This window comes from Hylobates moloch, unplaced genomic scaffold (genome assembly GCF_009828535.3).
Source record: "Hylobates moloch isolate HMO894 unplaced genomic scaffold, HMol_V3 SCAFFOLD_5, whole genome shotgun sequence".
NCBI lineage: Eukaryota > Metazoa > Chordata > Mammalia > Primates > Hylobatidae > Hylobates > Hylobates moloch.
This window is the reverse complement of record NW_026652280.1, coordinates 60,694,738-60,722,276: the sequence shown is the minus strand read 5'-3', so window position 1 is coordinate 60,722,276 and position 27,539 is coordinate 60,694,738. Positions and strand designations below refer to the sequence as shown.

General features: G+C 38.5%; 1 long non-coding RNA gene across 1 annotated transcript; it reads left to right on the top strand.

Moving 5' to 3' along the window:
- The first annotated feature begins 288 nt into the window (after nucleotides 1-288).
- LOC131383602 (uncharacterized) lies at nucleotides 289-26,701 on the top strand. The gene is made up of 4 exons (XR_009213750.1): nucleotides 289-352; nucleotides 1,053-1,148; nucleotides 1,482-1,555; nucleotides 26,395-26,701. It is a non-coding gene; the product is annotated as an uncharacterized LOC131383602 (long non-coding RNA).
- The last annotated feature ends 838 nt before the right edge of the window (nucleotides 26,702-27,539 follow it).

Genomic DNA, 27,539 nt, shown 5'->3' with positions numbered 1-27,539 from the left:
GAAGAGATCTATGAAATCTTTCATTTTGGGTAGTCCTTGATTTTATTACCTATTTCCTATGTTCTGCACTTCCATGAAAACAGAAACTGGAAATTATCATGATTAAGCAGATGCTTCCTAGGGAAAAGTTGGCTTTAGGCCTTTATTATCTTCCAAGTGTCTTCCTTTTCTCTTGTTTTCAGCTTCTGTGCGTTCTTTGACTTGCTGTCTCAGGAAATCATTTAAAAAGATGATTTCAATACATTATCAAATGTTTTGTTTACTTATTTTTGCAGAGTATGTGGGCTGTTTACCGCTGGGCTCTTTTCTTCTAGTGCTCTTTGGAAGAGGCGTTCCTCTGTGACCAATTGTCGTAGGTACCACTCTGATGTGCTATGAGATGATAGAGACAAAACAGTAACTTATTTACTGATATTCTTGAAAATAATTTGGTAGTGGTATAGATTTTTATGTAATTAGACAAAAGTACACTCAAAGAGGACATTATCAGATTGCAAGAGTGAGTTGTAGACATTGAAAATGAAAGGATAGCCCCAGTGCAAGTTGCTCAGTCTAGTTTGTGGGATTGCACATTTGGCTGATTTTAGTTTTATTTTCATAAAGATTATGAGTTAAAATATTCTTTAAATGTACAGTTAGTAGTGGCTTATTAGAACAAAGATTTAATACATGGTTTTGAGCTGTGACTATGCTTATGTAATATTGACCATACAAAGTCCCTGGAAAATCTTTCCTTTTCATATTACACTACAGCCAAGAAAATTTGAGATTTCACCCTACACATTTCCAAACTCAAAGCTATAATGTGGTTTTGATACTATGGTTGTTGCTGTGGAGATTTCTGGGTTGTTTACAAAACATAAAACAGAGAATACTGCATAGGGGAGGGAAGTAAGCAGCAAGTATTTATAAACTGCAAATATAAAAGATTCTCTTTCAATAGTTAGGCTGTCACTATTACATTGTTACCATGGGTCAAATGTTAATGTTTGTATCTACCAAGAATAATATCTCTTTTCCTTGTTTACTCTCCTGAGCTTAATTATTTTCAGACAAAGAATCTACAATAGATCTTCTCCAGCAGCTCTGGAGGTCAGACCCAGCTGTGGAGAGAGTCATTCCTAGAAAACTGGAAGGCACTTTGGGAGGTATGCTAGCTTTTTCATAATATCAGAGCAATGATTAGGGCATTTTCTACACCGAAAACATTATTTTTTTCTGTTGTCGTAGTCGTAGAAATATTCATTAATATTCAAATTTACATGTGGCATTATTTGAGATTATCACATAGTCATCATTGTTATTGTATTATTAATATGTATTTCCCTGAAAGTTGCTTTGAAAATGATAGGATAAAATCATAAGTAAATATGGGTGATTACTGTGGAAATACCATTTTTATTTTATAATAATGTTAAATAATGAAACTTTTCCTCTAACTGGGAATATTAACTCCATTATTTCCATGGCACAACTTCAAGACTACTACTTTCTGTGGATGAATGGGAAATTCAAGACATGAGAAAATGGATGGGCAGTATGGAAATAACCACTGGTAAGATGCGGAAAATCTGGGTTCTCTTTCTGGCTCTGCAGTATGGTAATGATGTGATCTTGAATAAATCACTTAATCCCTCCAGGTTTAGGTTTCTCATGCATAACAGTGGGGACAATACTGGTCATGTGGTAACTAAGAACATGAATTTGGGGAAGTTAGATATCAATTTGAGTACTGAATCTGCTGTCAATGAACTATGTAAATGTAAGCAAGTTTTTTAACTTTTTTAAGGCTCAGTGTTCTCACCTATAAAATGGAAATGGTAGAGTTTTCTGCATTATTATTTGAAATCATAAATTACTTGTTTCTTTTTTCTTGGGCAAATTCTTTTTTCACCTCATTATTCTTTCTGTTAGATATTAGGTTTCCAGTGTGTCAGAGTAGGATTGTTACAGCAAAAATGAAGAGAGAAAATTGTCAGTGAAGGCAGGGGTCCTTGGGTCAGAGGTGTTTGAACCAGAGCAACTCCATCTTGACTAGGGACTGGGTAAAATGAGACTGGGAATTGCTGGGCTGCACTTCCCAGAAGTTAGATATTCCTAGCCTCTAGATATTTACAGTTAAGGGAACAGATTGATAACATTTACTAAACAGACCCAGACCCAGGAATGTCCTGATATCCCAATATCTTGAGGACAAAAGCATTCCTAATTTTGCTTTAAAGATAAAAATATAGCCGGGCATGGTGGCTTATGCCTGTAATCCCTGCACTTTGGGAAGCAGAGGTGGGAGGATCACAAGGTCAAGAGATGGAGACCATCCTGGCCAACATGGTGAAACCCCATCTCTACTGAAAATACAAAAATTAGATGGGCGTGGTGGTGCACGCCTGTAGTCTCAGCTACTCGGGAGGCTGAGGCAGGAGAATTGCTTGAACCTGGGAGGCAGATGTTGCAGTGAGCTGAGATCGTGCCACTGCATTCCAGCCTGGCGACAGAGTGATGCTCTGTCTAAAAAAAAAAAAAAAAAAAAAAAAAAGAAAGATAAAAATATTGATTCTTGCAAAATATAGTAATTAGAAAAATTAATCCGTTATGACAAACCCTTGTAACAGAATACATCTCTCCATGATATAAACAAGCATTGTACCTAAGGTGGGCACGTCCCTCCCTTTTTGGGAACTCCCTGCTCTGTCTAAGGAGTAGCCATTCTTTATTCCTTCACTTTCTTAGTAAACTTGCTTTCACTTTGCTGTACGGACTTGTTACATGTAGTCATGTGCAGGGCAGAAGAGGGCTTTCCCCATCACCCATTAGAAATGTCAGGTGATGGTTTGGCAATTATCGCTTTGCCTCTCTAAAAATGATAATTTGGCAGTGCCAGGGAGAGTTCATTTCCAGATGGCCCACACCTGTTAACATCACAATATTAATTGAATGCAGGCCCCAGGGAGAAGCAACTTCCTGGGAATGTGTGTAAAGAGACAAAAATGGAGAAGAATGATCTTCCAGAGGCACGCTCCACTGGAAAAGGGAAGAAAGCCTCAGATGGGCATGCATATAACTCCCTAAACGCACTGCATGTGCTCAATTCCCAAGGGTAAGGAGGGCACCGCGCATACAGAAAGCCCACCTTAAAAGAAGAATCATAGGAAAGGGACAAGCCTATAATGTCCCAGGGTGAGGGTTAAAGGATCTTCTTTTCTCTTTTTGACCTTCAGGCGCCCAGTTGGATCTCTTCCAAGAGTTCTTTACTTTCTTTCCTCTTCTAAAGACTTTTTAATAAACTTCCATTCCTGCTCTGGAGCTTGCCTCAGTCTCTTTCTCTGCTTTATGCCCCTCAGTTGAATTCTAAGGATGCAACGGCTGAAGTTGCTGTGGAAGAAAATTTTCTAAGCCAATATTCTCAACTCTTGTCCCATAATAGTTACCCATTTATTGGCCAGAGGAAAGCAGAGAGATGGACACTTAAGCAATATACTAGTCAGTGTCCTTAAGAGGAGACTGGCTCCCACCTTGAGAGGAGGTGGAAAGAATGAGAGAACTGGAAGATAAGTTTATTAAGCAACGAACATACTGGAATCTTATGTCACTTTCTGAGTGACAGCTCGCAAAAGCAGTTTCCTTTGCTCGCTAAAACAACTCAGTAAGTGATAAAATATTGTGTACACATATTATACTTGGGGTTTTAACCAAGAGGAAAGCCATAATTTTTACTCACATTTTGTCTTTATTCCTTGAGTTTTCCTCAGATTCATCTGACAAGCTGATACTTGAAGTCATTCCACTGTAAAGGAAAATCGAAAAATTTCAGGACCCCCAAACTCTTTATGCAAAAAGGAAGCTGGGAGGCTGAGTCAGACAACACCTTCTTCCAGATGAATAGCTGTTGCTGGCATTATGTATTAGCGGGATAGCGGGATCCCCACGGAAAGTTAAAAGGCCTCCGGCATCTATGAGTGATTGCCTCCACAGCTCATTCATAAGTAAATTATTTGTTGACCGCCCATAAACAAGGACATGACACTTTTAGCTTTAGGTCTACAAATCTAAGTCTAGTCCCTAAAACTAAAGTCTAAAACTAAAGTTCATCCCACACTGATAATGTCAATTATAAGCTTATCTTCCCAGCTGTAAAACAAAAATAAGAGGAGATCAGTTCCTCCACCTACCCAAAGATGTCTTTGTAAGTGACTCTTCCTCTGCTCCCCTTTCTCTTCAAACATTCACCTTATCTTACGTAAAATGTAGATTTACTGGGCGGAAAATTAAAGTCTCACAAGTATGAAACCATTTGCCTGACTGCCTACCTGTCCGTCTTCTTACATGCCTTCCCCACCTTTAAGGAATGTAGAAATACTAAACCTCCTAAAAACCTCTTTGAGAAAAAGCCCCAGGCTCTTCTGTGGTTCACGTTTTTGTTTTTGTTTTTGTTTTCTGGGACATGCCCTAAATCTGGCTAAATAAACCTTGATTGACTGAGACTTTTGCCTCAGTCACTCATTTTGATTTTCACTGTGAAAGGAAAATATCTTGGGCCCCCAGAATCACTAAGGAAAACTCAAGCTGGAAACTGCTCAGGGCAAACCTGCCTCTCATTCTGTTCAGTCACTTCTCTGCTCATTGAGATAGATACATATCTGATTTGCCTCCTTCGGAGAGGCTGATCAGAAACTCAGAAGAATGTAACCCTTTGTGTCTCACCTATCTGTGACCTGGGAGCTTCCTCCCCGCCTTGAGTCTTCCTGCCTTTGCTTCAAGTTGTCCTGCCTTTCCTTCAAGTTGTCCTGCCTTTCCAGACGGAACCAATGTACTTCTTACATATATTGATTGATGTCTCATATCTCCCTAATTGTATAAAACCAAGCTGTGCCCTGACCACCTTGGGCACATGTTGTCAGAACTTCCTGAGGCTGTGTCACGGGCGCATCCTCAACTTTGGCAAAATAAACTTTCTAAATTAACTGAGACCTGTCTCTGATTTTTCTGGGTTTAAATCACCACAGCATGGAATTGTCTGATACAAGTCCCTTTATATCTTCAATGTTGAGAATTCAGTCTCTGAAAAGAATCTGTGCAGGGTGAAGCAATGCAAAGATCAGGACCTGGCCAGGGTTGGGGCAATGAGAGGGAAACAGCTGGTAGCATTTTCCATGGCAGAGCAGCCAATATGCAGAGGCAAAACTAGCGAACACTGGGGCCGAACACTGAGCTCTATCCAAACATCATTTGTTTGGCTTTATGCCAGTTTCCTGAAAATTTTTGATTTAAATACTACCAATAAGCTGTTGATGAAGGGCATTAACAACAACAACGTTTTCTTCCCTCTATCCTGGCCTCCCTAAAGAATTGACTTCACAAGGCAGCCAGGGATTCTTTTAAAAAACATAAAACATCATGTCCTTGCTTTTATCACATCCCTCCAATGGCTTCCCATCTTTTAGAGTAAAAACCGAAGGCCCTAGATCTCCTGCAAGCTCTCTGTGGTTTGGAGCCTGCTCTCTGATCTCATTTCCTACCCTCTTGTTCTGTCTCACTCTAGCTCACCAGTTCTTATGTTCCTGCCTCAGGGCCTTTGCACTTTTCCTCCCATTAATGGAATGTGCTTTTTCTATGTGGCCATATAACTCTCTCCATCATTTTATCCAGGTCTCTGCTCAAATGTCACCATTTTGGAGAGGCCCCTCCAACCATCTTCTCTGAACAACACTCCTCCCCTACTCTAATGCTTTCTTCAAAACATGTTTAACTAACATACTGTTGCCCAGTGTAAAGCCTGTGTGACCTAGCTGAATTTCTACCTTGTTCTCATGCTGCTTATCTTTAAAATACAGGATGCCTTCGGTAAGAAGTTCCCCTTTGTAACCAGACAAGCTGAGGATGGTTAGAAATGAGACAGCCGACTGAAGGACCCCCCAAATACCTGATGCTTTATTTTAATTTCATTTCCATGCTAAATGACACTCCTACCAGCATCATGACAGTTGACAATCACCATGACAATAACCAGAAGAAGCTATAAAAGGACAAAAAGGAAGGAGGCATGCTGGTTCTGAGAGGTCCACCAGCCATTTCCAGAAAAGGCATAGGTTTTCCTCTCCTCGTTTTTACTGTCCACTCTCTTTATTAGAGAAATCCTATATTTTAACCCCCTTACCCCTCGCTAGTTGAGAAGTTGATTTGTGAGCCATGCTCTTGCTTCTCCGTTCCTTGGCCTTTTGGTTTTGTGTATTGGCTCTGTGACACCGCAGAGAGAAAGATCACATCTTTTGGGGCTACTGAGTTTATCAGAAACTGTACCACAGTGTAGATTCCATTCGGGAGGAGAGTCTGTTTTGTTCTCTGCATCTCCAGTTCCTGACTTACAGAAGGGGCTCAACATAAATATCAGTTGAATGAATGGATGGAGTGTCTATTATGTAACAACAAATTTTCTAGACATCATATATATTTATATATATGGACATTTTATACATATATATATATATAATGTCTAATCTTTACAACTACTCAGAAAAATGTGATTATTCTAATTTTATAGCTAATGAAACCGAGGTTTAGATACCAAACACCTGCCCAGGTCTGACAGCTACCAAGTGGTAGCACCAAAATTCACATTCATATTTATCTGATCTGAAATCTATAACTGCTATGCTTTACTATTAAAAAAAAAGCCACTCCTGTTTTTAATTATCTTAAATTCTTTGAAAATATATGAATTTTTTTGGTGATAACTTTTCTATTAGGTCATAGAATTGTTGAAGTTAGAGACTATGTCTTTCTTATTCACTCTGTAAATAATTGTGGAGTCCGCATTTTTCTATCATTGATATAGAGCAATGAAGAAATCAGTCATGGTTTCTGCTTAAATGGAATCTATACCCAAGGATTCTTTAAATTTACATCCTATTTCCAGCAGCTTCCATATTGCTGGCTCATAGAACGTACATACAAGATGTATGCTGAATGAATGGTAAATAAATGCATGAGCTTTTAGGGTTCTGTTCTATGCTAGTCAGGAGATCTGCTCTTCGATTCTAATAAAAAGATAAATGAACTTTGTTTGCTTGAAGGTTAATCTAGAAAATTGCATGAAAAGTTTGAGAAGAAGTTAACAAGTTCTATTTTCTATTCCACTTCTTCCTTCTAAATTGAGCATCTCCTCCTCGTTGGCATAGTCTATGAATAGATATTCTATTTGGCTTGTTATGAATGACCAATCCTTACACCACAGGAGACTTATGACTATAAATAAAGATTAACTTCAAAATTACATCAGCAATTCAAGCATCTTATGGTGTGCTAAAAAATAGATTAAAGTAATTATCATCAATGTGCCATTTTAAGCTGTAAGAAAAATGGTCACACTTCATTTTGATAAATAATGCTGATATGAGAGAATGTACATGTTTTAATTTTATCCTTAGGAGTTGCAAACCCACATCCATTTAAAAGCAGTCTGGGGTGATATAGTAGGCTTGTTGTTTGCCAGGGGAGAAAACCATTATCATCTCTTTGAATAAATGTGCTGATGGCCACTGCTCAGTAATCCTTCTTCTTAAGTAGCAGATCCATGGCTTTGACGCAGGGTTATAATTGATTATCAGTATTTAACAGTCTTATTAGTTAGAAAGCTGTATATAAAATAGATTCCATATATAGGTTCAATATAAATGGGACACAATGCCAATCTACAATAAATAGTTATCATACCATGAAATGACCCAAGCAAATTTCCTAAAATCCTTAATGCATCCTTGATCAAGATTAAAATAGCTTCTATTTCAAATTATGCATCACTTTTAATATTGTGTCTTTGCCTGAAAATAACTTTGAGGCATTATTTAGTCTTCTCTTTTATTTCTTTTTTTTGAGACGGAGTTTCCCTCTTGTTGCCAAGGCTGGAGTGCAATAGTGTGATCTTGGCTCACCACAACCTCCGGCTCCTGGATTCAAGCGATTCTCCTGTCTCAGCCTCCCAAGTAGCTGGGATTACAGGCATACACCACCTGGCTAATTTTGTATTTTTGGTAGAGATGGGGTTTCTTCATGTTGGTCAGGCTGGTCTCAAACTCCCGACCTCAGGTGATCCACCTACCTCCTCCCAAAGTGCTGGGATTACAAGCATGAGCCACTGCACCTGGCTGCCTTCTCTCTTATTTCTAAAGAGAACCGTGTTCACCACTTTGGTACTGGGAAATTAATTTTGTTTTAAAGCCACCAAGAAAAAGAGATTTCAGATTTAACCTTCTGGACCTGTGAATTACTGGACTGGGTAAAGCAAGGCAATCTAATCTTGTACTTAGTCCTAGAGAGTTTGGCAGGATGGGGATCTAGCTGACCTTTCCCCTTGGCAGGCTCTCCTGCCTCCAGAAGTGGGAGATGGCACTGCCACCACCAAGGCCATTTCCTCTTCTTTGCATCTTCTGTAGGTGTAATGCTGCTCTTGGTGTATGGAATGTGCTTAATAGTTCTTCTTAAAAAAATAAAATTCACTTCGTAGTTTTTCTTCTTGGAACCATGGTTTTCATTAAATAATATTATAGGTTACACTCCCTGAGAAATAGTCTCTGAGGCTCTGGGACTGGCATGCAGAAAGTGTAGTGAAAAGTTTGTTAATTGGGGTTAATCCCTATGAGGGATTAGGAAAGCCTGATTGGGGAGAAGGAGAAAGTAACTGTGGTGCAGTTGCAAAAGATATCTTAAGTGACTCTGTAGACTGCTTTGGAGCTGAGATGGAACTGCTAGGCTGTCTTCACTGAAGAAAAGGGGGATCAGCCTTTGTACCTATTCAGGTATCAATTATTAGATGCTAACTGGTCCTGGGAAGGGAGCAAACATTGAGAAAGGAAGCTTCCTTCAGTTTTTGAATTTTCAGTACAATTTCTGGACAGGTCACAACTCTGAGTCATCAGCTGCCAACATTTGTGGGAGCTATGGGAACACATGTGTAGGTCCTAAAGGGAACTGAGGTGGTCCACTACTGCATCCACTGCAAATAAACACTTTAACCATAGCATCCACTATAAATAAATATTTGTTGAATGAATTTATTGTTACAACTTTTAAAGGTAGGTGCCTCCAACATGATGAAGTGGGGGAAGAAATAGTCACATGCTAAAAAACATTGTGGCTGGAAAGGTGGGATGGGATGAAGAAGCAGCTTATGGTGACACAGAGGGGAGGTTTACATTTTGTGATATCTATACAGTCAACAGCAGAGGAAGAAGCAAGAATTGTAGTGACAAGGGGGAGATAGAAGAGAGCTGGGAAGTCTTCCTCATTCTCCAGACTGATCATGCCTTGTGTATTTATGAGAGGCAATGATCTGTGTTTGTCTTTACATCCCCACTTTGCACCATCACCCACTCTCTGCATACATGGAAGACACATCTTAGCATCTCCACTGTTGCTCCTTTAACTTTTTTGCCTACAATGTCCCTATCTCTACCTTTCAAACATTTATTTATCATTAAATAAAGATTTAGATCAAGGATCTGCCCATCCTTAAGCTTTCTCTGATTACGCTTCTCCTGGTGCTTGAGAATCTACAGCTTCCTCCTTTATGTGGTCTCCCTAATGCATATTCTCCAATCATTTCTTAGCTTAGCATTCAGCTCTCTTGCTTAGACTAAAAACACTTTGAGAGAAAGATATCCTATATCTTGTTGGATAACTATGAACTGATATTATGACTGGCAAGTGGTAGTCACCGTCTTTTGGCTGAGTTAATGAATTACATAGGATTTGAGTGGGATTCCAGTGGTTAAAGAGGACTCAGCAGATACTGTAATTTAGCAGGACATAACACTCAAGGGCAAGGAAAAAGAATATGTCAGGTAATTTTAGAAAGTTGTTAGCAAAACTTTTCTAGCTGGGGCAGAGGAGTCAAGCGGGCAGAAGGTAAGGTGGATGAGTGTCAGATTGGAGAGGACCTTAAACACTTGGATAAGAAGTTCACACTTAGGCATTTTAGTTAATGGTTTCCCAATATGGGCATGTTTCCAAAGTCTCATTTAAAGACTAAACAAGTGACTCATACAGTGTACAGAAGAGCTGAATGATCTGTCAGACAGACCAGTTAGGCAGTTATTGTAATTACCTCCCATAAGGCGGAAGGAAACTCATTTTCAATGAGCGATGTAACAGACAGGTAGTGTGGGGTACACTGATTATCCAATTAGGTCAAACCCAGAACAGATCAGAAATGGAGCATGGCAGGATACAGCAGACAATGCAGAAGGTAGCCAATAGTAACAGGACAAAGGCTGCGTCATCTCCTGAAAAGATGCTGACAGATGATCTCACACTTCATCATCTGGGAGGCTGGCTTTCAAGTGGGTGGAACAAGAATTCAGAGAACTTGGCAGCAGATAATAGGTAGAGTCCAGCAAGCCAGCTGGCAGTAGAACAATCTGGCAGAAGTAATGAGAAGCTGACCATATATCAGGATTTTGGAGATAGAATCCAGTTCTTGGGAATACTAGACAGAACAAGATAGACTCTAGGGGTCTAGCACCAGGTGAAGCACCAAGGCAGAAAGTCAGTTACTGAGATCAGGGCATAAGGTACGAGGTGATCACAGTAACAGGTAGCTTTAGATGTGTAAGCTTTGTTCTTAGCCATTGCCAAAGAAGGAGTTACACTCAGTGACCTCTCACAACAGGGTCTTCTTTTAAGGATATGCAAAGAGTAAAGAAGAGAGGGGTGGACATGCAGCCCCCAAGAGCATTTGGGGTCCAGCCATAGCTTTACTAGTCTGACAGCAACTCTGGACATCCAATAAGGATTCTAAAGGTTGTTGCCTCAAGAATGGCATCGACCAGAAGAACTAGGCTATTACTGAAGATTACCACTGTACACTTCCACGCCTTGTTTCTGCTTGTGGTTTCTGCTTACTGCTTTCTGTCTGTGTGACTTCCTGCTTCTGGCTGTTTATTAGCTCCCTTTGAATGTTTTATGTGCAAATTTCCCAAGAGGGGTTCCAGTTGGCAGAATTAGTCAGTATTATAGCAATTTGGCAGGGCTGCCTCATAAATGCACTTAATGGGCTACTCACAAGGCTAAAACCTGCAACTCTTAGGTCAGAGGCCATCACTGGCCAGGGCAGTTGTTCTCCTGGTGCTTGGATTACTTGATCCGCTTTCTTTTGCCAAAAGGAGTAAAAGCTGGCAGGCCTGAAGAGACAGAATGGACTCTTCCACTCCACCAAAGTCAAGACAGTAGCAACAGGAAGACCAATGCAATGTTGACTTAGGGTTTCAAAAATCCAAACCACTAGGCAGGTAGTTTCAAAGTGATATATGAGAGAGGAACATTATGAAGACTTGGCAGGGATTGGCTGTTAAGTAATTTGAGTTTTCTCATGTCTTCCCTTCTTCCAGAAAAATCTCTTAACAAAGCCATTTAAAAAGGTTTCACACACTGTAGAAATGAGAACTAAAAGGAAAGTTCTTAGGATTGAGGCCTATATGCCATCTTTTGTTTTCAGTATTATATGAAGACTACAATCAGCAAAAGTTCATAACAAAATAAAGGTTCCAGGAAAGATAGAGATGATGTCAAATTTGGTAAAATAAATAAACAACAACAACAACAACAAACAAAAACAGAAAACATTCTCAATCAATTAACAATATTCCAAACAAAATTTAATACCAAGCCAAAAATTAATATAAGCTTCATCCATATAAAAAAAAACCAAGAGGTTTGTGAACATCCCATTTTAGAGTGAACCAAGACAGAAGAGATCCATATCTACTTTTAGTACCTTATAAATCCAGTAGGCTAAGAAGGGGTCTACACTGATATTTAAACACATAGAATTTGTTAAATCTAAAAAGGGCCAAACAAACATTTTAGGCAAGAACTTGAAGAAAAAATGTCAAGGTTTCTTTTTTTTTTCATTGTTCCTAAACAACAATACATTTTACTTGTCTTAATCACTTTGTAATTTATAAAACTCTTTACATTATTTAACTAATATGATTTTTACAAAACCTTTGCATACAAGGAAACTGAGGTCCAGTAAAGTGACTTGCCCAAGGTCAAATGGCTAGTAAGTGGCCAAAACAGAATTTAAACTCAGGACTTCTTTGATTTGCTGCTTTTTCCTTCATAAATCCTTTTTGTTCTCAGGAAGAGCTAGATAAAAGGAGAAACAAAGGATAAAGCATTAGAAGTACATTAAGTTGTTTCCACTTTATTAATATGTATCATATTTAATGGTATTCAGGAATTCTCCATAAAGTGGAACTATATTTTATTTAACTCCCTATGCTGCACAGCAACTACCTGGCTTCTCAGAATTCTTTCTCGAGTACCAAGCATTCTAGCAATGCCATCCTAATTCCAGCCTCAGATTACACTCATGTAGCAATAATCATACTTCTTGAAAATATGGTTTGTAATTTACAGGTGTTTGTACATATACCATTTAAACACAAGCAAGTTTTTTTATCTACACTCTTCTCCTAAATGGCAGCTCTATTCATGCAAGTTTAAACAAAGAAATAGGACAATACTATGTACACATTCTAAAATATATTTTAAAACTTTTCATGATTACATAAATATATTCTTTTCAGATTCAACCTCAATACTTTCTCTTTGAAATTTTCACATAAAACATACACACTCAGAATATATTGAGCTTTCAAAAGTACAAGCTAGAATCACTTTAAATGTTAGAAGGACTCAACATTTTTAATATGTAGTTTTTGAGTGACTCTCTGTCAGGCACTGTGCTAGACACTGAGGGTGTACAGTCATGAACAAGACGGAAGGGGCTGCTCTGTCCTTGCGGAGCTTACATTCTGCTGGGGAAGTTGGAAATAAAATGATTAAGCAAATAAAGAAAGAAAATAAGCTCAGTGCTATGAATAAAATAAGCAGATTTCTATAGTAGAAAATGAAGAGTGACAGGTGGGTTAGAGAACTTTTCTTTAAGTAAGTGCCAGTTGAACTGACATCTGGGGAAAGAAATGTCAAAGGGTCAAGGGAAAGAGATGTCCAGGCAGAGAGAACAACTAGTACAAGACTGACTTGATGAAGGGCTTGGCGTTGGGGAACCAAGAGAAACTAGCACGTCAGGCACTTAGTGTGAGCGATAGGAAAGAGGGCTGAGAGGCCTTCAGAGTCCTGTGCGCTGGGATGACATTGGAATTGGAATTTATAGAATATCAAGAATCGTGGTGTTCATTGTACCCTGAGGGGAGCTTCCAAAGGCCCTGGGAATCCAGGAAATGGACACGGTGGGCTGGACAAAGCACTCCACAAGTCCAGTGGAGCTTTCTGAGCTTTCAGACTCTTTGGCAAGCTTGCCTTGCCATAACCAGGTGTCCAAGCCACAGCCACAACAGGAGCCCTCTGTGGGCCGACATCCAGCATCCTCTGCTACTCCTGCTGGGCAGGGAGATTAAGGGAGGAACTTTTTCATTTTGTTTCCAGCAAGGGGACTCAGGACAGAAGTCTAGCTCAGGGGCAAACCAGACTATATAAAAACTTAAAAAACTACTACCTTAGAGAATTTCTCCTCCAGAAAGAAAGAATGTGTATGTTTATAAGAGCTGTGTGTGGTGGCAGAGAATCACTACCCACCCCACCAAGTAGCAATAAACATTACTCTGGTGTCTGTTAAAAGCATTTTTCCTGTGTTAATATGTGAATTGCCACGCATTTCCATGGAGATCTTTAATGAGATTTTTCTGACATGTGAAAGGTGATTTGAGAATGATGGCAGCAGTCAGGGCATGCTAGCCCTGAAGAAAAACTTTTTTTTTTTTTCGGGTGCCCATCATCATCCAGATCTGGAATTGCTCCCAAAGTATAAACCAGTGCAAAGACTCCCTTGTATATGAGTTTATTCTGAACAGCTAGAGATCTGTAACTATGGAAACCAAAGTGCAAAAATAATTAGTGGGCTTAAAAAATAAGTTAGTTATTAATCATATTGTCTTCAGGTAATTTACACATACAGTCTAACTGACCATAACAGTGAATAGCTCTTTATGGTCTCTGATGAAAAGTAAACATAATGACCATGAATTTTTGTTAAAGGCCAGGTAGATTCAGGTATATTTAATTACATGTCCAGCTCTTAATAAGCTCCACCAACAAAGAAATGAAATTATATGGATAAATAAAATAAAACTATATTTTCACAAATAGCTACATTCCCTTACCTTTTGTTAGCACTTCCCATCCTCAAGACAAAGGACACGAGCAAAAACCCCAAACCTTTTGCCTTTTTCATAAACCAATTCTAGACTGACTGAGTTGAGTTTTCTTTTCAAGTTATTCCCAAGTGTTTTCAGTGAAGGTTTCAGACAACAATAAATCAGTCTGCCATTTAGAAAGAAAAGGAACCTAACATGAGGGAGGGGGCCAGAGAGGAAAGTGTTACAGTCTTCTAGGGTGTTGTGGCAGGCAGCTTCTGACTGACTTCCGATAATCACTGCCTCCTGGGACCCACATTTCTGTGTAATCTCCTCCCCTTGAGTACAGTGTGGACTTAGGGACTTGCTTGTAAAAAACAGAATGGGGTAAAAGTGTGAGGATGTTGCTTTCGTGATTGGGTTATAAAAAATGATGTCCTCCATCTGCCAGCATTGTCTCTCTCACTAGACTATCTCTTGCTCTCTCACCTGCTCTCTCTCTCTGATTGAAGCCAGCTGCCAGGTTGTGAGATGCTCTCTGGAAGGGCCTATATGGCAAGGAACTAAGGGAGGTCTTCAGCTCCCGAGTAACTGAGCCCTCGATCCAACAATGTTCAAAGAATTGATTCCTGCCAAGAGCCATGTGGGTGATCTGAGAATCAGATCCTCCACAGTCAAGCCTTCAAGTAAGACTGCAGCCCTGGCTGAATCCTTAACTGTGGCCTTGTGAGAAACTCTAAGGCAGAGAACTCAGCTAAGCTGTGACCAGATTCATAATCTACATAAATTGTATTATAATAAATACATGTTGTTTTAAGCTATGCTTGGGAGTACTGGGTTACACAGTAATATGTAACTAATACAGGAGCTTTCAAATTACTCTCATAAGTGTGCTCACTGCCCACCCTTTATCCTAGTAACTTGGCACAGCACCATAGATTTTGAAACATTTGACCATCCTCCCTAGTATGATCAACTCTCCCATTTTTATCTTCTATTTACTTGAAAGCCAATGGCTCACCTTTATACTAAAAAAAAAAAAGTAAGTACTGAAATAATTAAGAATTTATAGTACAGGTAGGCCTCCATATTTGTGAATTGAGTTTTATGGTTCAAAATGTTCTAGGTATGTGGCATACTTGTTTACCCTCAACGAATTGTTCTAGGCATATGGCATACCTATGGCAACTACAATAGAAGAATTGTAATTTCATAAAGGAACTAGGAGAGGTATTAAGACACGACAGTAGCAAGTGGGACAAAACCGGCAAGAAAATGAAAAGTGGAAGTGTTGGAGTTAGACAACTCAGGGTTTTAGCATAAGTTATGAATGTATAAGTTCTATGATTTAGGAGAAAAAGATTAAACTTTCAAGGCCCTCAAAGTTTCTCATTTGTATGAAGGGAGATAGGATCAACTGATGTAAATAAGAATCCGGGACTTGGGACTCAGTAAGTGGTAGATTCTGTATTTCTTCCTTGCAAAGACAAGAGCTGAAGAAACTTTCTACAGGAATTCACATTCTTTACTTTTCCATCTTATACCACGTTTTGGTTTTTGTGGAGTCTGAAGCTCATTTCTCGTTTTCTTACATCTCAAGTTGACAATGGATTTTGCATTCATTATGAAGTCTAAATTTCATCCCTGATGGATGGAAAGTATAAACCATATTTGATTTTAGAAAGGCAGTTGTTTTCTTTCCCTTTTCATATAAGATACACGAAGTCTCCATCAAGTTGTCTATATTTTGCACCCCTCCTCCCCACCTCTACCTTGTATCTTGGAGGCAAGGCAGACACAGAGGGAGAGCTGACATAACCTGGTCTGTTTCAGCTGTGCTGAATACCAGGGCTATATTGTCAGGAATAAACTTACAACTGAGGGCAAGCAAACCTAAATGCATTCAGGTGGAAATAGGATTTAATTTAGATAAAGGAACTTTCTCCCAAAGATGGCTCACTACTTGCAAGCCCAAATCTTATGAGTAGATTTGAACATCGGGCTTTTCTGAGTAGTACATTGCCCATTCATCCTCCAGGAACATTCAAGATATGAGTGGATAGGGATGTATTTTAGAGTTTTTGTCAGACCACTCATTGTGTCAGTGAGTAAGTCCTATCATGCAATGGGACACACTGAACAGTAATAGTACAAGCAAGTTGCTCAAAGTCAGTTGTTTTTAGCTAATTTGGAGAATTTCTTTGCTGCAGACATCTTGAGTTTATCCAAAAATCCTTATATGTTAAGAGCACCTACTTAAGAACCATAGACTCATTAGTCTTACTTGAGAGACTCTTTTGTCTTAGGATTTGTTTCAGGATCCCCCAGAACCAGTTCTTTTTTTTTTTTTTTTTTTTGAGACGGAGTCTCTATCTGTTGCACAGGCTGGAGTGCAGTGGCATGATCTCGGCTCACTGCAACCTCCACCTCCCGGGTTCAAGTGATTCTCCTTGGCCTCCTAAGTAGCTGGGATTACAGGTGCACACCAACACACTCAGCTAATTTTTTTTGTATTTTTCGTAGAGCTGGGGTTTCACCATGTTGGCCAAGCTGGTCTCGAACTCTTGACCTCGTGATCCGCCCACCTCAGCCTCCCGAAGTGCTGGGAATACAGGCTTTAGTCACTGCGTCCAGTCAGAACCAGTTCTTTTGAGTCTGTTTTCTGATAACAACCCTTCTCTTTGGTTTCTGGTTTTGTGGGATGTTTGTTCAGAGGGGCTTGTGTTCAGCTTCCCAGATCTCCTTCACCTGCATGGTCCCTTCTCTGAACACAGGCCTCCTGGCTGTTTCCAGGCCTGGAGTTGGCTTGCCTCTCACCGGACAGGGCAGAGCTGGTCAAAAAGGGAAATAAAACCTTCCATTCACCAGTTGGCCCAGTCAACCAATTCAGCAGGGTAAAACTACTTATTGTATGTCCTTTGACCGAATGGTTGTCCATTTGCCTTTTAAAAAGGTGGTTTATATTTTTACTGTTCCTGTCTCTCCTGTAAGCTTCTTTAGATCACACCTGATTCATATTTGTATCTTCCAGGGTATCCATCCTGTTTGGATTGTGCAGAGTTTAATATATGTATTTCTTGAGAGTGAAAGAATAAAAGGAATCAGCATTTATAGGATCCTGTGTGTTAGTATTTTACATATGCTATCTATTCAGTATTAACAAACATCCTTTTCATTCATTTATGGAGGAAGAAAAACAATTTATTCAAGAACAGGTAGCTAATATGCAACAGAGAAGATGTAGAATCTGAGGCTATCTGGTACAAAGCCTGTATAATGTCTTTTATTCCTCAGCAATGTGGTTTCAGTGTGGCAATCTTGTGAGATTTTTTTCCTGCAATTTTTATCATTGAACCCTGTATAGACCTTTCTGGTTATGGGACAACAGCAGTCTGAGAAAATTGCTGGAAGGTTAAAGAGTAGATTTGCAAAAATTTAATTGATAGGAACAATAAATGTATTTTAAATCACTCACTTTCCATTATTTCAGTCTATGATTTCTTGTTCATTTTGATGAAGAATTCTTTGTCATATTTTGGAAATAGTATTGACAATGTATTAGTGTAAACAGGAGGGAAAGATACAATGATGCCTCTGATTGTAAGAGTTTTAATGATCTAGACATATTCTCATCATTTTATTTTACATTATATTATTCTCATATAAAATAGTAGTATTTAAAATATTATTACCCTTTTAGAAAAACCCAATAAAAATAACCATTTTCCTCATTACAAGTGACAGGTTTTTTAAAATTAATTTTAATTTTAATTTTAAGTTTCAGGGTACATGTGCAGGATGTGCAGGTTTGTTACATAGGTAAACGTGTGCCATGGTGGTTTGCTGCACCTGTTAAACCATCACTTGGGTATTAAGCCCAGCATGCATTAGCTCTTATTCCCAAGGCTCTTCCTTCCCCAACCCCACCCCCCAATAGGCCCCAGTGTGTGTTGTTCCCCTCCCTGTGTCCATGTGTTCTTATTGTTCAACTCCCATTTATAAATTTTTTTTAATGAAGAATGCTGCTTAAATATAAAGCGTACTAAAAAGGTGGTAAAAAATAAGAAACTCTGCTAAATAGTTAAAACTGGCATCACTGTATGAAAGTGACTTTTAAATGAAAATGTAAAAAGAAAATTAAAAAAATTAATCTTTTATAAATAGTAAAAGCACGCCAGGATACAGAAAAGTTACTAATACATCAACCAGTAATTGAAAACACTAAGTAAAATCTGACAAGAAAAATATAAATTCATGAAGGCATTGCTAAATGAGCAGAGCATGCATAATTGGTGGAGAATACATTTTAAAAACTGTCTGAAAAGTAAATAAAAAAGCATTCAAATATTCAAAGAGCACAGTGAAAAACTTTTGAAAAAATGCTAATACTGTAAACAAAATTCAGAGACCACTCTACAGAATTTACCAGAGAAGAAAAATCAACCCAGCAAAAATAGCTATTTTAAATTGATTGGTTATTTTGAACATGTGGCATAGAGAGTTTTGTTCTTTCTATGAACACACACCTTCCTTGTCTGTCGCCCTCGGTTTTAGTAAAATGCTTCTAACTAACTCACTTGAACCTTCATCTTTCCTATAGACTCATCTAAATTCCAGAGATTTGGCATTTCAAGTCAGGTGGAAATTACCCCTCCTGAACCTTTGTTCCCAATAGTCTGCTATTTTTTCATTTAAGCTGCTTACCTCCATTTCGAGGTAATTTTGATAGCATTATTGTGTCCTTCTAATCTTCTTATTAGCTAGGAACTTCCCCTGTCCTCCCTGACTGTTTTGTGCATGTGGCTGAAATGGACAGACCTAGTCTTAGAAACTTGTCTCTAGTCTCAGACACATTTCCATATGACTAGTTCATTTCAACCCTAAAAGCCTTTTCGCTGTTTGACTAACTCCACGCTTTTTGCCCCAATCTATTTTCTCTATAAGGATTCTCTTAAGCTTTTCACATCTTTTTGATCAATACCTTATTTGTAGACCAGAAATCATAGAAAGGACATCATGGTGACTAATCTGATAACTGACCATATCCCATTGCAAACTTCAAACAGCATGTGACTTGTAACTCACATTGATAAAACTCTTTGAAAAATTATGGCGTTTTTACTGCAGAATATTATAATGTGGATTTTTTAAAACAAAACTTGTTTGATCTGATTTAAGGTATATGGATTAAAATAAAGCCAATTGAGAGATGTGATAATTATATACGTCTGGCTCAAACAATTCAGAGACGATAAGTGAATAATGTCCCAAACAGCTCTATTTTCCTTCCCATTGTCTCTCATGATGATAATTGAACCAGAACTTTTAAAAAGCCCACAAGATTTCTCATTGTTAATATTTCCATGTAAATCTTATGGGAATATGTATTGAGGAGCATTATTTTTATTTTTTTTATTTTTTTGAGACGGAGTCTTGCTCTGTTACCCAGACTGGAGTGGAGTGGCATGATCTCGGCTCACTGCAAGCTCTGCCTCCTGGGTTCATGCCATTCTCCTGCCTCAGCCTCCCGAGTAGCTGGGACTACAGGTGCCCACCAAGACCGTCTAATTTTTTTATATTTTTAGTAGAGACGGGGTTTCACCGTGTTAGCCAGGGTGGTCTCGATCTGACCTCATGATCCGCCCGCCTCGGCCTCCCAAAGTGCTGGGATTACAGGCATGAGCCACCATGCCCGGCCTTGAGGAGCATTATTAGAGGAGGTGGAAGGGAGAGAAAGAACAATTCTTCTTCCTTCACTGTGAGGGAGAATGCATAAATACAGACTAATCTGCCCGAGAGGGAAAATGGAGTTATTGATGCTGAATGACAATTACATTGTACTGTTTTGGTTTAAGTAATTCATGAGTCAACATCATTGTGCTAATCAGGTTATTAAAATAAATAACAAAGGAATGAAAAATTAGGCCATTTATTTGTCAAACATTGCCAATCTGGTTATTATGAGCCTTAAAATAGGTACTGCATTTCTAGTAATCATTCTAGATATTTTATAAGCTGATTATAGCAATTCTTGGACACTGAGTTTTCAAGATTTTTAGAAAAAGTATTTTAATAAATAGACATGGATAATGGGGTTAAATGTTCATCCAAGCCTTTTTAACTTAATCTGAGCTCTTGACAAACAAAGTAAGGTCAAACATTGATTTATTAAGCATTATATAAATTCAATTAGGTTAAAACTCCACTTCATTTTATAGAGTATTGTTTATAGAACCGGGAAATAGTACAGAGTATATTTTGTTTCATGCCATTTTTTATTCTTTATCCCAGTGATAACCACAGTCTTAAGTGTATATTTTGAGTGAATGCATAACAGTAAAGATTGATTAACAGATTTAAAGTATAAATACAAGTTCGATTTTATCTGGTAAGAAGGGAGTGTACTAATTACATGAAAACTATAATTAACTTAATTTTAAATGTATAATATTGCGTAATTGTTTCTTTACAGATTCAGAGTAATCTTGCTTGGCACATTGTTATTATTAATTAAGTTAGAAATCCAAACAATTTCTGGTTTCTTTTTAGTGTAGACATCACAAAAAGAGAAAGCTAGATAATTAAGAAAGCTAGATGAACTATATACTATATGTGTCTCTTAAGAAGAGGGCTTAATCAGCAATTAGGTGCTTATCTTGGAAGAGTTATAGAATTTATCTGGAGATTTAACATGGAGTAAATACTAGTTTCAGTCCAAAATGTTCACTTCCCTGATACCAATACATAAAGTTTTGTTAGATCATAAAATTCAGAGTATTCAGTTTTTTCAGTCAGGATAGGTTAGGTTATGCTGCTGTAAGAAGCAACACATGCATTTCAGTGGTTTAAGACAACCACGTTTATTCCTCATTAATATTACACATCTATCACAGGTGAGTTGAGTATTCTGCTCCATGTTGTCCTTTATTTATCACTTGGGCTAGAACTTTGCTGGTCTCCATGGCAGAGGGTAAGCCTAGTGAATTGAGCAATAGCTCTTCTTAATATCTTTATTTATTTGCTGAGAATTTCTATTTTAAAATTTGTTTCAAAAATGTTCATGATTTCTCTCCAAGCTTGATATGGTCTCATTGTCGCCAGGCTGGATCATGGCCAATCGGCTCACTGCAACTCCCTCCGGTTCACCCTTTCTGCCTCAACAAAAATCACCTTAAAGTCTTTGTCAGGTAATTCCAACATCAGTGTCATCTTGGCCTTGGCATCTGCTGATGGTCTTTTTTCTTACGAATTTTTGATATTCTTTGTATGTTGAATAATTCTGGATTGCATGCTGGACATTTTGAATATGTCTTGTTTAAATCCACTAGAGAATGTTGATATTTTTTAAGATTAGGAAAATTGTTAGGTTCAGGCTGTAAGTTCCAATTTTCCTCCCGTAGGCTGTAGTGCCAGTACCAATTCAGTTTCAAAGCCTTTATATCGCACTTCAGGTGTATCAGGCCATGTCCTATGCAATGGGTAGTCTGTGACTCGGTGGTGGTAGTCTTTCTTCAGTTCACAGTCTTTGGTATGCGAATTAGTATCAGATCCATGGGTGTGAGGCTCTTAAAGGAGACCTGGAGTTTATAGAAAAGGTTATGGGATTGCTTTTATGGGATCGAACTCTTCCCTGTCTGCTATCTCCCCACATTTTCTGTTTCCCTGGGTTTCCCCATTTCAGAATTCTGGTCCAAATCTTGGGGCTTTAGTTGCCCCACTTTGCTGAACACTTCTGTGTTTGGGCTACTCTGGGACCAAACCACTAAAGGACAGAGAAGGAAAAAAAGCAACGAGTTGGCCCCATGTTTTTTTAGTCTCAGCTCTTCCAACTGGAGAGGAAGGTCCCCCTCCCTCAGAGATTTGGCTGCTGCCAGCTCCCATCACTGGCCACTGCCACCCCCACAGTGGGATTGCCTGGGGATGGAGGATAAAAGAATGGAAGAAGAGTGAGGAATAAAAGGAGGGATTCCCATGTTCTCTCTGACTGTTAAAAGTTCCCATTTTAGCTCCCCAGGCCAGAATTAGAGGACTGTTCGTGGGGCTCTCTCTTTGCCACAGTGCTTACTTCTATCAAGTCTGGGCTGGGTGATATTGAAGAAAAAAAAAAAAAGGAGGCCCATTGCTAGTTTAGTGGGCTTCAAAGTAGTTCAAACAGCACTTCAAAGTAGTTTAAATAATTTCAGGATGATTTAAACTAGTTCACTTCACATTTTTATATTCTTCCCCAACGTATTTGCTGAAATTTGCTTTTCAAAGCCCTCAAATAGCTGCTCTATGACTTCTGTTCAGGTTTTATAGTTGCATCAAGTGTGAGAGATGGGTGAAGTGTGCCTTCTGTCTTACCTGGCACTGGATCTGGTACTGGCTCTTAACACTTTCAGCCAGAAATGACATGTTACCTCCATTCCCATTTTATTAGCCAGAGGAAGTCAAATGGTCACACCTATCTCCCAGAAGAAGGGAAGTGCAACACTACTATCTTCCCTAAAGGAATGTCAGAAGTATTTGGTAAATAGTACTCATGGGTACTAGTGCAATCAAGTTTTGAGCTCTAGGATGAGGCTTCACTTTGAATAAGCTCAAGCATCAATTGAATATACCTAAGCTAGAGAATTTACAGCTCTCTCGAAGATATGTTTGGGTCTCTATACCATTACAATATAATTATCTTTGTGGGATTATCTATATTGAAATCTACTTACAAGAAGAATCGGCTGGGCACGGTGGCTTATGCTTATAATCCCAGCACTTTGGGAGGCTGAGGCAGGCAGATCATGAGGTTAAGAGATTGAGACCATCCTGGCCAACATGGTGAAAGCTCATCTCTACTAAAAATACAAAAAAAAATTAGCTGGGCATGATGGCGCGCACCTGTAGTCTCAGCTACTCAGGAGGCTGAGGCAGGAGAATAGCTTGAACCCAGGAGGCAGAGGTTGCAGTGAACCGAGATTGTGCCACTGCACTCCAGCCTGGCAATAGAACAAGACGCTGTCTCAAAAAAAAAAAAAAAAAAAAAAGAAGAATCCATGATAATATATTCCACTCATATAATCTTGAACCCATACATAGCTACAAGATAAAAGAATATGTTTCATAAATTCCAAAGATAGTATCTATAAGGAAAAATATCTATATAGTTGAATGTTAACTAGAAATGCAATATAACTGACAGGACAAAACAGAATTTAGTGGAAAAAACATTGAATTTAGAGTCATTAGATTTATTGGTACTCAAAGATTATACATGTAATATATACTACATATTTATTAGTATATAAGTTGCTAATTAGAGGCTATTAGCTCCTTAATTTCTTCTTATCTCTCTTTACTTTGAGAAAAAACATCTGTATTGTGGAAAGAACTAAATGTTACTATCACTATTTTGTTGCACTGAACAGCCTTATGATATTATACCTTTGATTCTGTAGGTAGTTCCATGTTCTCCTAATTTTCTGTTTATACCTCAGAATATGGTGAACTTCATTACAATGCAGCTTCTCTATTTTTCTACAGTTTTTGCAATCTGCTGGGTCATTAATTGTGAAACCATAATAATAATCAGTGCCAAATTATTCCAGAGCAAATATGGACAAAAACTCCCAAGAAAGGGGTATAGGAAAGGAAATAGAAAATAAAATGAAGGCCGGCACAGTGGCTCACGCCTGTAATTCCAGCACTTTGGGAGGCTGAGGCAGGCGGCTCACCTGAGGTGAGGAGTTTGAGACCAGCCTGGCCAACATGGCAAAACTCCATCTCTAATAAAAATACAAAAAAAATTAGGCGGCCGTGGTGGCAGGTGCCTGTAATCCCAGCTACTTGGGAGGCTGAGGCTGGAGAATTGTTTGAACCCAGGAGGTGGAGGTTGCAGTGAGCCGAGATCACACCATTGCACTCCAGCCTGGGCAACAAGAGTGAAACTCTGTCCCCCCGAGCCCCTTCAAAAGAAAAGAAAAGAAAAGAAAAGAAAAAGAAAATGAAGGGCAATGGTGATTGACACATGTGAGTTGTTTTGCCTCTTTTATCATTTCTTTTCTACATTTATAGCTGTCAATCCATGTGGATTGGTTCCAGGACCTCCTGTGGATACCAAAATCTACAGATATTCAACTTCCTTCTATAATATGGCATAGTATTTGCCTAAAACCTGTGCATATCATCTGGTGTACATATCTAGATTACTTATAACACCTAATGCAGTGTAATTCGTTGTTATACTATATTGTTTAAGAAATAATGACAGGAAAAAATATATATGTTCAGTACAGATAATTCTTAAAAATATTTTTGATCCACAGTTGGTTGAATCCATGGATGGGAACTCACAGGATATTAACTCATAAAGAGATAATTTAATATAATACATGTTAAGATAAAGGCCTGTAGTGGGTAATGTATAACGCTATAATAGCTATGGCTGGGGACATTACCATATCTGAAGAATTTTACATATTTTATCTTAACTAGCTCAATGAATAAAGAAAGAAAATACTTTTATATCCATTTTAAACATAAAGATACTGAAGTTTAGAAGAGTAAATGACAGATCCATAAATGGAATCTATGTCTTTCAATTTCAAATTATCTTACCTTTCTATGACAGTCTGCTACTTTAACATATATAACCATTTATAAGCCATCAACCCCTAGCATTTTGTTGAATTGGAAAATATTACAGTCTCATTAAAATTGATTCTAGAAACCTCCAAATCAGTTTTGGGTACAGCTTACCTATGATGTTCCATACCTATCCCACTTAAAATAGTTTGCTTTCCCCATTTTTCTCCTATAATAAGTTTCTTCCCCCTCTAAAAACAGAACTTTCATTTTACTCAACTTTGAGCATAGCATTCAGTTTCAAACATCAGCACTACTAGAAAATAATTTGGAAAAAGAAAGTTGTTATATAATCTCTCAACAGCCTGGAGAAGGTACGGGGCAAGGACTCAGGTCTACTTTCCACGTAATACAAAGAAAATATGCAATTCAGCAAGTAATTCTCAGTGAACTTATAGTAACATGACTCACAGTAAGAAAATCGTTCAATAAAATATGCTGAATGGGAAATGATTCAGTGAAAATATTATTCAGAACAAGCAATTACTGAGTGGAGGTATTACCCACAGCAGACAATTACTCAGTGAAAATATTACAGGGAGCAGGCAAATATTCAATCAAACATTTGACAAGGAGAGCAATTATTCAATAAACAATCATATAATTGTACCCGATGGAGCAGGGTTGCCATACGGCATACAAATCATTTACAGACACCCAGGAAGAGATTTTGACTGTTGAAAATGCAGATAATTTATGGTTCTCATTTGTCATTGTTGAGATAATTTCATTTTAGTTTTACTTCCAAGTAAACAGCTTAAAAATATTTACAACCGTTCTAAAAATCAATTTTTCAAGTAATCCCATTTTAGTTTTTTGTCTTCTCTCTCATATTATTCTCTTCCTTGTTTTTTCTCCCTCTGTTCCTTATTTCTTCCTTCTCTGGCTGCTTCTCTTTCTATCTCACTATTTTCTTCTTTTCCATAATATACTTAAAGGTAATGCTGACTGCTAAAAACCTATGTTTATTATTAAATCTTTCTGTAAGTCACTCACGAATATGTTTTCTAAGCAGAAAACATCACCAGCACCTATTTATCACACATTGGTGGATTACAGATGTAATTTGCAATGCTAAACCCAGTTAGAATGTAACTACACTTTTAAACTATACAGGCTAAAATGGTGACAGCCAATGAATCAATCAGTGTATACGTCAATGGACAACATTTATTGTCTGTGTCTTAATGGTCAATCACTATGCTATGGGATACATATGACAATTCTTGCTTTCAAGGATTGTGTAGACCAGTGGTAGAGACTGGCCCCCTATACCAAATATCAACATAATATGGTAAGTGCTGAGAGAGGTATCACCAGGGAAGAAGGGACAAAGAGATGAGTTCCAGAGAGGCTACCTTGAACTTCTGGAGCCTGTACTGAGCGTGGAAGAAACACAAACATTCAGCCAGGTTAAAAAAGGTGGGAATGGAGTCTGAGGCAATGAAACAGCACACAAAAAATATATAGAGGCAGGAACCAGGCGATGAGTGTGGGGCTACCGGCAGTGTGTTGCAGCGAGTGACATGATATAGGGAGGGTCAATAGACTACAACTTCATCTTTTTCCTTAAATTGTATATAAAAGGGTATTGGTATACGTAGTTTTCTTTTTACTTGTTTTCCAGTTTTGCCAGGACGATTAAATATCACTGATGCTTCTGGTCTACAATTAGTCACAGAAGAGATCAAAAAATGATAAGTATTCAAGAAGGAAAGTGTTTGCTTTAACCTATGAAGAGAATGAGCTTCAGAGTGGTGATTAACCCCAGAATTGTGTGGAACGGATACAGAAACAAGACCACAGGAGCATCGAGAACTGAGCAGAACTGAAGGTGACATGAAAATCAGCTGCAAGATTCACCTCAGGGTGAGAATGGACTGCAGGTGGCTGCAGGAATCCCGGGACATTCTAGGCACTGCCATATTTTCTTAGGGGCCAGTAAGGATGGCTATCATCAGATGTACCTGATGATACAAACATGGGCTGTCTTGCCTTCTAGTATTCATTCTTGGTGATTGCATCCGGAGCTCACTTTGGAGGTGCAGATCAACTCTTCTTCAGGCTCATCCATGCGACTTGAGCGGGCTCTCATCCGCATTCCCAGGGACTTATGACAATCAAGGTTTCTACTCCTCCATGGTCTCAATGGTTTTTCTCCCCATGGGAAGCACATAATCCCATTAGAGGCCACCGGAAGCTTTCTTGTTGGGCTTTGAGGGAAAAAAGGCTTTTGCAGCCAATGAATCGATCAATGTGTACTTCAACCTGGATTGTATGCATGCATCTCCTAGATTGGGCGGATGATTAAGTGAGGCTGGAAGTGCTGGGCATCTTCCTACATGGGATGACTGGGCTGAGCAGGAAGGCTACCGGGGGTTCCAGTCAAGTTGGAGCCTGTGGGTGTGTGGTATAGTTTAACGCCCTGATTAAATCACTAGGAAGCCATTTCTCTGTCTTCTCCCAGACCAGATCAGACAATATGTTCCCTTATTTCTACTAAAGCCCCAATTGGATTTTGTGTCTTTTGATACTGAAAGAATCTTACCACAAATAAAATAATTTGTCATGTGGCTCCTACATATTTATTCAGTTACATAAACTAACTAAACTAAATAAATGAATAAACTGTCAATAATGGTAGTTCCTCATCTATGAATGACTCTTTACAAAGCCTATCTTGCTTAATAGTCATAATAAATACTGAAGTAGATACTATTTATACCTTTTTTTAAAAGGAATTAAATATTTTCAGGGTTATACAAAGCATGA